We start from the raw sequence: 15670 nt of genomic DNA, 5'->3' as shown, positions 1-15670 counted from the left end.
AGTTCCACATACCTAAGTGGGCTTTGAGATTGGGTGTCACATGCCAATCTGCTTTTGAAACTGAAGGAAGTTTCCAAGTTAGTTTGTGAGATGGCATGAATATGGGACACTGACTTAAAAGCAAAATGGGGCAGGGGAGTCAATGTTGCTTGCAGGCCTGTAATTTTATTATCATGAATTAAATTACATGGTATATCAATTTTAAATATGAGGAGATCCCCTGCCATAGATCTGAGAAAGCATTGAGGCATTTCAGAATATCTGTGTATTCATTCTTGGAATGCATGGGGGCACAAATTATGAGGGAGTAGGTCCGCACACTCTATCATTTCCCTATCCCCACCAACTCCACTTGCAACTTTCCTGCATCAAGTAGAATCCAACTCAATAGAAGGCAGCTTGGTAGAAACATTAAAAACAAAAAACAAACCCTGAGTACCTGTATGGAAGGTTTTCTTCAACTGAAAACTGTAGGTCAAAAGAGGGACCGTTTCTTCTTCTTCTTCTTCTTTTGCCAGATGAACACACTTAGAAGCCTCTCTTTGTAACTGTGCTCAGCCAAATGTTGCTGGGAGTCCCATTCAGACCATCTTTCTCAATGCAGGAAGGTTGCAGGGTAGAGTGGACGTGTTTTGCTTTAAATAATGACAATATTCAGTGACCAGGGAAAATAGGGTGGGAGCTACATACAGCAACAAAAGCCCTCCCCTCCAAATCATAGTACTGTCTTCAGGTAATGTTGGCTTTCCTCTCCTCCACTTTTAAGCCTTGCTTCGTGAGACGGGTTACCTTGGGTGGTAACCTCGGGTTAAGAACTTAACTCGTTCTGGAGGTCTGTTCTTAACCTGAAACTGTTCTTAACCTGAGGTACCACTTTAGCTAATGGGGCCTCCCGCTGCCATCGCACCGCCGTCGTGTGATTTCTATTTTCTCATCCTGAAGCAAAGTTCTTAACCTGAGGTACTATTTCTGGGTTAGCAGAGTCTGTAACTTGAAGCGTCTGTAACCTGAAGTGTCTGTAACCCGAGGTACTACTGTATTGTAAATGCAAGATACAATGCCACAGTATGCAATGTGACATGTAAACTGATGTTACTAGGGAAGTTCAAACTTCTAGAATTCTCTGGTTTTGTAGAACAGGGGCTTTCAAAGCTTAAAAGCGGCATTCATGCTACTTTCTTATTTTAATATTTAAACAAGTCACCCTTTGTGCGTTGCTGATTCTGAACTCTCGTGCTTCATCCTCCAGAAGTTTTCCAGTATTTTAAAAAAGAAAGCCCCGTGAAAGGTCAAATGTACAAAATTGTCCTCCCCTCTTTGAAGCTGAAAAAGCTCAACCACAAAATAAACCGCTGTAAAAAAATGAATTATGGTGAATGAATAACTTTGCATACATGGTTATCTAGAGGGCACTGTCTTGTCACACAACAGCCAATTGATTTCAACCACAATATTTAAATAGTAGCCTAAAGAGAAGCATTGCTATTCTTCAGAAGTGAAAATGTATTTTTAAGAATCAAACAAACTTTCCCACCAAAACACACAGGGTGTTGGATGTGGGGATATAAGCAAATTGCTGCTGATTGTATCTTATGATTCACACAAGTGAATTGTCATGTACTAATCAATGTTACCACTGGATTCCTACTCATATAGTGTACCTTGCACTGCTAAGGGCCACATACATTCCTTTTGAATTTAAAATCAGAGATCATCAACTAACTTTGAAAGAAAAATGTTTTCCTAATTGCGTACATAAACTTTTGGGCAGTTATATCTAATACACTGTACTTTTGCATGTTATTTTCACTAATACAGTGGTACCTTGGGTTAAGTACTTAATTCCTTCTGGAGGTCCATTCTCAACCTGAAACTGTTCTTAACCTGAAGCACCACTTTAGCTAATGGGGCCTCCTGCTGCCGCTGCGCCACAGGAGCACAATTTCTGTTCTCATCCTGAAGGAAAGTTCTTAACCTGAGGTAGTATTTCTGGGTTAGTGGAGTCTGTAACCTGAAGCGTATGTAACCTGAGGTACCACTGTAGAGAAGAGAGTTTTTGGATTTGATATCCCGCCTTTCACTCCCCTTCAGGAGTCTCAAAGCGGCTAACATTCTCCTTTCCCTTCCTCCCCCACAACAAACACTCTGTGAGGTGAGTGGGGCTGAGAGACTTCAAAGAAGTGTGACTGGCCCAAGGTCACCCAGCAGCTGCATGTGGAGGAGCGGAGACGCGAACCCGGTTCCCCAGATTACGAAACTACTGCTCTGAACCACTACACCACACTGGCTCTCAAATGTATATGCATTTATATGCAGACTTCACCCTAGCACACGCTATTTGTTCACATTATTTGGCTGAAGAAGTGAATTGCAAAATTCAGGGGATTTAGAAGGATGGCTGAGTTTCTGGTTCACGTGTTGTTTCAGAAATGCAAATTAGGTAAGTCTTCCTTTAAATGTGAACTGAATCAAATTTCTCCCCCATCCCTACTTACAACTATGCAACATATTCCAGTCTGCTGCAATGAGATTTAGGATTAGCAAAGGCACATGCCTATATTCTACAGCAGAGGTTCCCAACTGGTGGTCTGCGGACCCCAGGAGGTCCACATCACCCACTCAGGGGGTCCACGGCACCATTCACGTAACAAAAACTGCCATAGAGGTATCATAATTTTCAAAGGTAGGGGGTTCATGGCTCTACTGAACATCAACAGACGTTGTGTGCTTGTTGTGGAGAAGGAAACCAGAAGAGAAAAGGAGAAATGAAAGTAAGAAGAAGAAAATTACACATGAAAATTTGAAGACTGTTTAGTGAAATCTAATGAACAGTTGAAGACCGCAAGCCCTGAACAGGATGTAACTTTATAGTCCTGTGGAACCTACTTATAGATGTTGAGGGAGGCAAGAGAACCTTCTTTGCAACCGAGAAATAAAAGTTGTCAATGTGTGGTTTTCTGTTTTTTGGGTTTTTTTGCATTTTTTTTAATTAAAGATTTTCTTGTTTTACAAAAGTGTTTGCAATGTCTCTCTCGTATCCCCCCCCCCCATGTAACATTTTTACAAATCAGTTTCATTTGTTGAGACATTGGGAAGAAAAGGGTCAAAGAGGTGGAGGGGGGGCAAGATGGGTGGGGGTGGGAGTCAGGCGACGGTGTTACTATTTTACTTACTATATGTAGGGTTTGGTGTCAGCATTGCTTGTGCAGGTTCTTTGTTGTTCGCTTGTGTTCCTTTGGTGGTGAGAGAGGTTGGGGTTGGCCTAGGGTGTGGTTGTTCATTTGTGGCTGGCTGTGGTAGTCTTTGTTTTCATGTGTGAGTGGGATGGGTGGGTGTTTTGGATCAGGTTAGCCATATTGATTTTTATGCTGTTGGTGGGTTTTTGTCGTTGTCTTGTTGGGGTGTGTATGTGATAAAGGGGAGCCATACCGGGGTGAAGGTGTCTTCTTCTGTTTGTCACTGTGTCAGTTTCAGTTTATTGGTTAATTTTCCTAATAAGGCTGTTTCCCATACTATTTGGTACCATTGGTCCATGCTTACTCCTGACAGGTCTCTCCAGTGTCTGGCTATGATGCTTCTGGCTGCTGAAAGTAGCTGAAAGTTTTCTGGTTATTATGAAAAGAAATGCAGAGAGACATTTTCTGCATGTTTCAAAACAACAAAGCAGAAATGTTTATAATGAATAAACCTGGCTTCATTAATCAGATGCGGGATATTCACATTGAACACAACTTCACCTGAGTGGAGACAGCCCCAGATCACTGCAGGCCAGGTCTGCAGTGCACTCCAGGACTGTCATTGCAGGAAGAAGAGGCAAGCATCTGGTGGGAAGCAGAAGAGGTGGGACGGGAAGAAAAAGAAACTGCACAAAGGCCTAGGTAGGTACTAGAAGGCACCTACTGGGCTGGTTGCATCCTCCTGAGAGAAGGTGATGACGGATGGCTTTAGGCATGGCATGTTCTTTCATAAGTGGCTTTCCTGCCTGACCTCTTCTTCCTACCCAGTGCCTGCCTTTCCTTCTACCTGATGCCCTGTGCCCTGAAGCAGCACACAACAGGATCAAATCCTCCATTCAATAACTATTGTCCTGAACGTGCGGCATAACCTGTTTTTCCTCTGTTGAGTTTTCTCCTGTCTTTAATCCCAAGATGTGTTTTAAAGTATATGGTTCATTGTATGCAGGATTTTATTTTTTAATTTTTTAAAAAAACCCAAACAAGAAACACAACCCTGCAGTATTTCTGCCTAGATGAGAAAAATAAATATCAAGGGAGCTTTTGCACATGTCAACAGAACTGAGTGAAGCAATCCATGTAGGCAGCACTGGAAACAGTGACAAAGAGAGTATCTCTACATAACTTGGTAATAATATCATCACTGTCTAGACAACTAAACAATTAGTATCCAGACATACCAAAGCCTTCTTTAAGTCTCCAATGAGTTTTCTTTTTTCTTAAAAAAAAAAATCCATGGGGAAGAAAGCCACAATTCACCTTTCACAAGCATTTCTAAGATTAATTTTGCTTCAAATTTACTTTCCTATAAACGGCTTTAGGGAGCTGCTGCTACGTGCATGGTTGCAAAATGGCAAATTGATGGAGGACTTCCTGTTCAAGCATCTGTTTCCTTGCCTCTGTGTACAGAGGTTGCTAGGCAAGAGTGTATGAGATGGCAGTCCTCTTGCACTTCCCTGCCTTCATTTAGTTCCGAAAAGCTGAATGCTGAGATCGTACTGAAAATTAAGGAACACACACTTTAGGTGAAGAGTCTTGGGCTATGTTCTCCTTCCACTAACTTGCCTTTCTTCTCCTCTCATACTAGGTCCAGACAATCTTCCCCATAACTAATAATAATAATAATAATAATAATAATAATAATAATAATATCCTGCCTTTCTTCCAAAACTGGGACAGAGGGCGGTTCACAAAAACTGAAACAAGCACAAATAATTAAACTATAATAAACTTTAAATGGCAGAAAAAACAAATATATGAATATACAGATTATTATTAACAACAGTACAGCACTATTAAAAGCCATTTCCTAAGAACCTATCAGTTCCTGAAAGCCTTCAGCTGCAGGAATTAAATAGTCTTCACCTGCCAGCAGAAGCATAACAAGGAGGAAGCCAGTCTACCCTTTCTAGCAGGTGTGCCAGCTGAGGGGCCAGAGGTTCTTAAGGAGGGGACCAGGGCCCCTTAATACTGAGCAGCAATGTGGTGCGCCAAGTCAGCACATTGCGTGATGTGGCATGTGCTACATCAGTGTGTTGCTTGACATGGTGCCTGACATCAGACGTCAGCCCCCTCAATACCAGCAGCAAGACAGCTCTGCTCCTCTCCAGGAAGGGAGTACTGGGAGGAGGACCCGAGAAGGCTATCCCACATGTCTCCAGCGAGCATGCCTGCGAGGGTGGCGGGACTGAGAGAAGGGCCTCATCTCAGAGCCTGAGAGAATACGGTCCTTCAGATAGCCTGGGCTTAAGCCATATAGGGCTTTATAGGTCATAACCAGAACTTTGAATTGTTCCTCCGCCAGGCGGCATCTGGGACAACTGCGGGCGATCATTGCTGCACTCGTCCCAGCCACAGTCTGGCAGCCCGGCAGCCTGGCAGCCCAGGACTTGGGTGGGGCCTGTGATAATCAAGCACAGAGATCTCCCTCTACGCATCCTGCCCATCATGTCACGTGACACGTCACATGATCGTGCCCCCTCAATGTGGTGCCCCTAGGAGCGGTTGAAGTTTCTGAGCACTTTTCAAAGGCAGTATTGCCGATGCACAAGAATCTGGGCTTTCAACTATCTCACGTCCACACAATTGCCCCCCATACATGTCTTAGATCTTTCTAATCCAGCTGCTGCTGTTTCAGGGTTCTATAATGGCCATAAAGGGGGGGAAACAGCTGCCCCTGACTTGTTTAGCTATTGTTCCTACCCTGACTATTTTGCTGGAAGCCTTTGGCTAAGCAATTGCAGGGTTTGAAGTCCTCCTTCTTAATCTGTTTTTAGACAATGGGTAGAGATGGGGAAAAAATTCAATTCAGGCCTCATCTGAAGCTCAATCTATCAAATCCTCATTTTCCAAAGCAATGTGTGAACCGAGACACAGCTCCTCTTCGAAATTTTCACTTTTCTAAATCTTGCTGTGTGTTTTACCAACCACAAATGTTTACAAAAATGTATATATTAATGGAAAGTCTTTATAAAAATAAATGTTAGTGAAAACAATTCAATACATTAAATTGCTTGTGAAAATTTGTACCTTAGTCAAACTGCATATAAAAATGTGCTGGTTAGGACAAATTTGCACTAAAACTCTGATTAATTTTCATGAAGATTAAAAACAATAAATGCAGAAATTGCTGCAAAATGTGAAGAAATGAATTTAAGTTTGGAAAAATAACTGAAACTGACAGTTCTCTCTACCCCCAGCTGCAGAGCTGGTTTTATTTTCAAATTCAAGGGGATTTATTTCAGCCTAATAAGTGCACTATATATTCATACTAGAACAGAATCAGACTCTTGCTTTTTCATAGAATCATAGAATCATAGAGTTTTGATCTGAGAGCACTTGGGAAATGCCCTTCAGATCAAAAGTAAATAGTACAAAGAACACACTTTCCTAGCAAATAAAAAAGTCAATAAATTTCCTCAATGTTTCACTAGCTCTCTGGGCAGAATTTTCTCCAAATGCCTTCTCCCTACCCCTTAAAGGTAAAGGACCCCTGACAGTTAAGTCCAGTCACAGACAACTCTGGGGTTGCGGCACTCATCTCGCTTTACAGGCTGAGGGAGTTGGTGTTTGTCCGCAGACAGTTTTTCTGGGTCATGTGGCCAGCATGACTAAGCCACTTCTGGCACAACAGAACACCGAAACCAGAGCAGCACACGGAAACACTGTTTACCTTCCCACCGGAGTGGTACCTATTTATCTACTTGCACTTTGGGGCATGCTTTTGAACTGCTAGGTTGGCAGGAGCTAGGACTGAGCAACGGGAGCTCACCCTGTCATGGGGATTCGAACCACTGACCTTCTGATTGGCAAGCCCAAGAGGCTCAGTGGTCTAGACCACAGAGCCCCCCGCACCCCCCTTACTATGAGAAAAACAATGTGAGAGAGCAATATCACATACAGAAGGGCTCTTCATGTTAACAGGAGTTGTTAGCAGGTGGAATATTCTCAGGCCAAAAATATTGGGGCGAGGGGCAGTAAAGGTTTAGAAACATTTCTCAAACATGTTGATTGAAAGAAAGGGATGGATTCCTTCAAAGGCAATCTTCTGGGGACTCCATGTCAATGGTGGACGGGACAGAGGCAAAAGTGGGTAGAGGAACAAGTGTGACTTACCTTTGTACAGTAAATGCCAGAGGTTTTTATGCATAGATGCCAACTTCTAGGGGCCTAGGTCCCTTCGGCTCCTCCAAATAAAATATTTGGGGGGCAATGTTGACAACAATCAGTTGCGGAGGCCAATCGTGCAGTCCATTGCATTGCAGCTTCCATGGCTGGCTCCTCCACTTCTTCCTCCTCCTGTCATGGAGGGGAAGGAGGCAGGGAAGCAGCAAATGGGATAAAATCACAACCTGAGGAACCCCACAATGACTGGTTTCCCCCCCCCATAAGCTTCTACTTGAATAAGATCTGTGCAAGACATCTCCTTCTGACTGTAAAGCCGGGTTGGTTGGCAGTGGGGAAAGCACTTGGGTCACAAGTCATTTAGGACTTTATATGCCAATACAGTGGTACCTCGGGTTACATACGCTTCAGGTTACATACGCTGTAGGTTACAGACTCTGCTAACCCAGAAATATTACCTTGGGTTAAGAACTTTGCTTCAGGATGAGAACAGAAATCGTGTTCCAGCGGCAGCAGGAGGCCCCATTAGCTAAAGTGGTGCTTCAGGTTAAGAACAGCTTCAGGTTAAGTACAGACCTCTGGAACGAATTAACGAATTAAGCGGGACCTCAGACGGCTAGAGCGAGTATGGCGGGGTGCCCGTGACGGAGCCTCAAGAACATCTTATAGGGTTTTTATGAAAACCTATGAGATGGCAGTGAAGGCCGCTAAGAAGTCTTACTTCTCGGCCTCCATTGCATCCGCTAGCTCTCGCCCGGCGCAATTATTTAGTATAATTCGGTCTTTAACGTCCCTTGAAGGACAGCCAAATTTAAATAACAATCTGACACACAGCTGTGAGGCATTCGCGAGCTTTTTGCGGAGAAGGTCCTGTTGCTCCGCCATGACCTCCCTGCCAATTTGGATACAATAAAGGAACTGGAGGCCCCTCGACTGTCCTCGGGTCCAGTATTGGACCATTTTGACCGGATATCTCCAGCCGATGTGGACAGACTCCTCCGAGCTGGAAAGCCCACCACCTGTCCTCTTGACCCGTGCCCGTCATGCCTGATTAGAGCGTGTCCAGACGAGGTGCGGGCCCCCCGGGGGATATCATCAATTTGTCCCTTGGCACCGGGATATTCCCAGGGGAACTGAAGGAGGCAGTGGTGCGTCCGCTCTTAAAGAAAACATCATTAGATCCCTTAGATCTATCCAATTACCGCCCGGTCTCGAATCTTCCATTCCTGGGTAAGGTGATTGAGAGAGCGGTTGCTGAACAGCTTGGTAGGTTTCTGGATGAAACATCTGCTCTGGATCCATTCCAGTCTGGCTTCCGCGCTGGTCATGGGACCGAGACGGCTCTGGTCGCCCTAACAGATGATCTCCGCAGGCAGCTGGATCGAGGCGGGTCGGGGCTGCTGATTCTTTTAGACCTGTCAGCAGCCTTCGACATGGTCGATCACGAACTCCTGGACCACCGCCTTGCCGACGTGGGGATCCAGGGCACAGTCCTTCAATGGCTGCGCTCGTTTCTCTCTGGTCGGGGACAGAGGGTGGCGCTCGGGGGGGAATTGTCATCGCGCCACTCCTTGGTGTGTGGAGTGCCTCAGGGTGCGATTCTCTCCCCGATGCTTTTTAACATCTTTATGCGCCCCCTCGCCCAGCTTGTCCGGAGTTTTGGGCTGGGTTGCCATCAGTATGCTGATAACACCCAGCTCTATCTGTTGATGGATGGCCATCCTGACTCGGCCCCAGACACACTGGCGAGATGTCTGGAAGCTGTGGCTGGATGGTTACGTGGGAGCCGGTTGAAGTTAAATCCTTCGAAGACAGAGGTCCTCTGGCTGGGGCGGGACGATATGGGATTGAGGGGGCAACTCCCATCTCTTGCGGGGGTGCAATTAGTGCCAGCACTGTCTGTTAAGAGTTTGGGTGTAATCTTCGATACCTCCCTCTCTATGGAGGCGCAGATTACAGCTATAACAAAGGCGGCATTTTTTCATCTCCGCCAAGCTAAGCAGTTGGCCCCTTATCTCTCTCGCCCTGACCTAGCCACTGTGATCCATGTGACGGTCACCTCCAGACTGGATTATTGTAACTCGCTCTACGTGGGGCTGCCCTTGAGACTGACCCAGAAACTCCAGCGGGTGCAGAATGCCGCGGCGAGACTCCTTATGGGGTCTTCGCTGCGAGATCACATTCATCCGGTACTATACCAGCTGCACTGGCTCCCGGTGGAGTACAGGATCAGGTTTAAGGTGCTGGTTTTAACCTTTAAAGCCCTATGCGGCCTAGGACCCTCGTACCTACGGGACCGCCTCTCCTGGTATGCCCCACAGAGAAACCTACGGTCTGCAAATAATAACATCCTCAAGGTCCCAGGCCTCAGAGAGGTTAGGCTGGCCTCAACTAGAGCCAGGGCCTTCTCGGCTGCGGCTCCAACCTGGTGGAACGCTCTGTCACAAGAGACTAGGGCCCTGCGGGACCTGACATCCTTCCGCAGGGCCTGCAAGACAGAGTTGTTCCACCAGGCCTTTGGTCAGGGCGCAGCCTGACTCCCTCCTCTGGCAACCTGCACAGAATCTTGCTTAATCAGTTGCCATTAATTTGATTTTAATTGATTTTTATAATGAAATATTTTTAGAATGTGTGATTATCTGATTGTTTGATTGTTTGATTGTTGTTAGCCGCCCTGAGCCCGGCTCCGGCTGGGGAGGGCGGGATATAAATCAAATTTATTATTATTATTATTATTATTATTATTATTATTATTATTACTTAACCTGAGGTACTACTGTAGTTAGAACTTGTATGGATCCGGTTCACAGAAAGTATGGGGGGAAACATGAATAAGTGCCCCAGATAATCATATTCTTCACTAATGGAAATTGGAGTAAAGAACAGACTGATAAACATTGATCTCTGGCAATGGGTTGCTATCAACCCCGTTTGTCCATGTGTGGCAATTGTAGGCTGCTGAGCTGCTTCATGCACAAGTCACCACCATCTGATATGAAAATTACACCCTTTTCAAACTAAATGACAGTGGTGAAAGACAGCATTTGTAATGAGAACAGATTATGCACCTGAGATCTTTATTTCAAGGAGTGACAGAACAGAAATTTAAAAGGTGTTTTCACTGCCTACATGTGGGAAAGCAATAAAGCAATAAATTTAATATAGATGTATCACCTGTGGGCTCAGCTATACTGAACAGATAGAAATGGTTTAACCTACGGCTGCAGATCCAGAATGGCAGACTTTCCTACTGACATTTGTTGCTGTTTAGTGTTAAGCCAGAGGCAACCTCAAATTAGGATCCGTCTTTTTAAATATTGGGTCACTTTCGTTCAAGCCCTGGGTATGTTTCAGTGTCATGGTTGCAGTGCGTCATGGGTTTTAATGGGAAAGAAACAATCATTCTTGCATGTGTGTTTTGCATACAGTAATCAAGATAGTTCGGCAGGGGGGGAAATCTTCTTTAAAGTGGTGAAACTTCTTTTCAGTTGGCTCTCATACATCAGCATTTCGTTTGCATGAATGTATACGGTTTGGCCAAAGGGTTGCAGATGATTTGGCATTGAAAAGTTGCCCTACCATGAAAATGCAAATATTGTGAGGATACATTAGGCATGTTTCTGTGCAATCATAAGCAGATTTGAAGACTTAGTGAATCATGATTTAGAAAGGGGCAAACCTAAGGTTACCAGACGTCCCCATTTCCCAGGGACAGTCCCCGGATTTACAAATCAGTACCCTGACAAAATCCATCTATTTAGTAGGAATTTGAAAAAAAATCTGGTAACCTTAATCAAACCACATTTTCCAGTATGTTTATTTTCTGATTTTGAGTAATGAATTTCAAGTTTCTTTCTGCCCAATCAATGCTGGTACTGATGTTTATGGCTCTATACAGTTAGGGACCAGTTTGCCTAGCATATCATCTCATCCTTTCTATACCTTATTGATTACTACACTCTGCAGGAGAGAAAGGCTCCTGCAGATGCCATCCATTCCATATGATATAGGATTCAGGCCATTAATGTGTAGTACTGTCTGCAGCCTGGCTCATCCACTTGCCATCCACTTGCCATCACTGGCATCTATCTGCCTCGGGAGACAATGGACGAGTGTGCCTTCCAGGGTGAAGTCAAACCATTGGAGAGTTACAGCGCCTGCTGTGGCTATAGAGACCACTACAGGCGAGACATGTTTTGTTGAGCCCTTTTATACACCTAGTTACTTGCCAAATTTTCCCAATAACATAGATAAGTTACAAAATGCCTGCTGGTGCATCATGGGGAATGAATCATCTCTGCTGACTCATGGAGAATTAACCCATTAACTGCATTCTTTAACACACTTTACTATTCAACTTTGCTCCTAGGTCTATCCCATGGCTTCTTCTGGGCCCTTTCTCCTGAGATCACCTACCACCAACCAGGATTATATCTTTTGCATAGATTTTACTTATGGGAGAGCAAGTCCTGGATCTTTTAAAAAGACACATGAAAAATAAATATAACATTAGAAATGTAATACATTACATAAATGGCACAAAAGTATTGAACTTCAGAAATGTTTCTAGTATCTTATATAGTGTATTATATTTGTCCATGCCACATTTCTCTGAAGAGAATTTATAAACTGATTTTATTCCTCCCTCCAAGATTTCACTTTTGTCTTGGAAATGACACCCAGAAAATATATGGCTATTGCCACTATGCTCTGGGAATAGATCTTGCCCGTACATGGCTCTGAGATACATTTATTCGGGTGTACGTCAGCGCAGTCCCTGGAATATTGTCAAATGATTTTCTTTCTTTAACTACCAGTTCTACTTTTCAGTCACAGATTGAAAAACTATTGTATTGCTCATGGTACATATTTATGAACTTAGGACATCACTGTGTGGGACATTACTTTATTACTGCATACCTTCAGATTTTCCCTTAGGATGACATTTCTGGAGGGTTCAGGGTAATCAAGTGTTGCTGCCAATAAAATAAAAAAGCACTGCTAAGTGAGTCAGAAATAACACGGCCTTGCCTTGCCACTTGGGCTACAGGACTGACAACAAGAAATGTGGGAAGAAGTATCAAGTCAGCTCATTTGCCAGATCCACCATGTTATAGCGTAGTTGATGTGGAACAACATCGGAGAGATCAGCAACCCAATTTACTAATTATATTTTCCTGAATAACCCAGCCTGCTATAACTTTCCCCCAAAGCCTGATCTTTTATAAGATACACCCTTTCATTTCATCTGGGAAGAACAAGGTTTCATTCAGTGCAAAGACAACTTTCCAGGAAGAAAAAAATTAACTAAGACGAAGATTTGTGTAAGATCCCTTGTGAGTGGGTTTACTAAAGCCAGCAGCTATCTTCACATTCATCTTTCACAAGCAGCTATGATTTACTCTGTTACAACAACAACAGTAAGTCCTTGCAGTCCTGGCTGTGTAGATGGGTGAGAAAATGCTAACAGCTGCATTTGAGAATCTGAAGGGCAAGGAACAAGAGGCCAGTGTACCATGAACAACTGTTCAAAATGTGGTTACCTGATTTATATTACATGATAGCTAGAATCTCCCTTTGCTGTACTACAAGTGTATTTTAAACCTTTTTCTACCCAACACATAGTGGGTTAAGTGAACAGCTGTCAAAAAAATTAATGGTTACTAGCTCTTGTTAGTATTAATTAACCATTTGGGATATACACAGCTGACTGAAATGGGAGGAAAGGAAGCTGCCCATTTTATTTAAGGAATGTCATCCCAAGGAACACAACAGGAGATAAAGAACTCCACACCTTTTAGAAGACATTTGACATTTTATTATGTTTTTATATGTGTTGGTAGCTGCCCAGAGTGGCTGAGGAAACCCAGCCAGATGGGTGGGGTATAAATAATAAAATTATTATTATAACAGAACACTGGATGAAACCTAAAATATTTCCTGTCATGCTCTAGGATCTTCAGATGAGACCCTGTTTTATGTCACTTATTTGTAGGTTTGTTCTGCTCTCTAACACTTTCCAAAAGAAGAGTTGGGCCCTTTTCGTTTAGGAAGTTCCTTAGGCCACTGGATGCAGAATGCACTGGGATCGTCTGTGGTGTTTATTATTTTTGGGGTTGGATTCCTATCTTATTGTTTTGATATATATTACATATCCTCCAAGTGTCCCAATTTCCCAGGGACAGTCCAAGAATTATGAAAGCCACCTGATTTGCTCCTGGGATGTCCCTATTTCCAGCTTGCAAAAATATGAATATCTGTCAAACCTGCATGCAAAAATGTGTGTATTAGGGCAAAGTAACACTAAAATGTTGTTAATTTTTCATAAAGATTTCAAAAGAACAAATTCACAAGTTGCTGCAGAAATATGGAGAACTGAATTTAATAGTGGAAAAATGCGAAACAAGGAGTACCAAAATTAACAGGTTCATTCATCCCTGGTCTCTACCAGATTGTGCTCACATGGAGATTTATCTGGTAGGGTCAGAAGGTAGAGTGAATTTCTCCCCATAAAGGCTTTGTTAAAGCAAGGTTAATATAAGCCACATTAAAATATAATGTGTTGAGAGAATAAAAAATGTAGTCAATGGTAGGAAATTTGCCAATTGGACACTGAAATTCTAAGGTGGCTTCATTTATACAAAATAAATGTTTGGATTCTAAATAACTATCCATCACAATGAATATGCGGCAAGAAAATTTATATGAGCAGAATCTTTGAAATTATTTAGCATAAACATCTGGATAAAAAAAGTGGTTTTACATCAGTCACTGACTAGTTAACAGTCTTCTTTTCATTAATGTATACCTCTTCAGTCTTTGCCAATATGAACACTTAGATAAATTTTATTCCGGCTCATTTTTGACATGTTGACCTCACCACAATAAGACTCTTGTAATATTTGTGTTGTGAGCATTTCCTCTAAAGATTTGTAATTTAATGTTCCCTAGAGGTAAGATGGACATCTACAGCATGATGTATCTCCAGAATTATATCATGTAAATGTATTCTGAAGAAATTATTCACTGCATGTTTTCATGTGGAAGTTCTCTTTATAAATCTATATGAGTCATTTGATTACAGTGAAAAAGCAGCAAAAACCCCTGGGATTACTTTGAGAGGTGATATTCACACCATACATTAAAGCATTAACTTCCCCAAAGAATTCTGGGAGCTGTAGTTTGTTCAGGGTGCTGAGAGCTGTTAGGAGACCCCTATTCTCCCACTCCCCAAGCTATAGTTCTCAGATTGGTTTTACCATTAATCCATCATCACAGGAAACTCTGAGAATTGTGTACATAGTTGTACACCATTGACCTCTATCTAGTTCTCATACTTATTTCCATACCATTTTCTTTAAAATATTTGAAGAGCTGCTAGTTCATTTCAGCAATATTTTAGGGGCTGTTGAAAATTTCTAGTAAATGTACTATTGACATTTCAGATGGAATGTCTCAGTATTTACTCTTTTCTGACATGTTTAGCAGAGCACAGGAAGGGAGCGCTGCAGCTGAGAACATTGTACTGTACAGACGAGAGTAACCCATGATCACACTAACAGACATCCCTTCAGTATTACAGCATATTGACAATAGTCTAGCAGAGTTCATTGTGCTGATGACGGCTTTCCCACAAGGGTTGTTATTTTACAAGCTCTTGCAACTCTTTTTGTCAAACAGCAGCACCTTTATCTGCCCAGAAGGAACGAGACTGTGGGGGCTGAAAAATGATCTAAACACTGAAAAGCAAAACACACTCTGCGACCACCACAACCACCACCACCATCAAAACTTGGCAGCTCAATTTCTCCCCTGCATTGACATCAAAGAAAGTCTGTTGCCTTAGCGGTTTTATTCTGTAATAAGTATTTACATCTCTATAGGAGGCATCATGTTCCTTGGTATTTAGATGACCCATAACCTCAAGGGAAATAAGATACCCGAAGGGCTTAGGGGGGGGGCAGGGGCATGTATGGCATCATTGCCAAGTCAGCCGTGTAGCATCTTGAAAGGTGGAAGATCTTATGCCATCCTGAAAAAAAATTATTAGAAGACACATATGCAAATCTTGCATTTTCTATTATTATGATTACTATTTAGATGTTTTCAAGCTGCATTCCCCTCTCAGTGCAATACTCATCTCCTTTCATTGTGAAAAACAAGTGAGCATGAGTCTGACTAATCCCAGAGTGACGAGGATGGCCCCAATGTCCAGTTTGCAGGAGTGGCATATGGCACTCCCATCACTGAATTAGAGCCGAGTGAAATTTTCCCCTTTCTAATACGAACAGATCATCCAGAGAAGTGTGTGT

The sequence above is a fragment of the Podarcis cretensis genome, assembly GCF_951804945.1.
Source record: "Podarcis cretensis genome assembly, chromosome: 4".
Taxonomy (NCBI): Eukaryota; Metazoa; Chordata; class Lepidosauria; order Squamata; family Lacertidae; genus Podarcis; species Podarcis cretensis.
The sequence above is the reverse complement of the archived record's forward strand: the minus strand, read 5'-3'. Positions refer to the sequence as shown.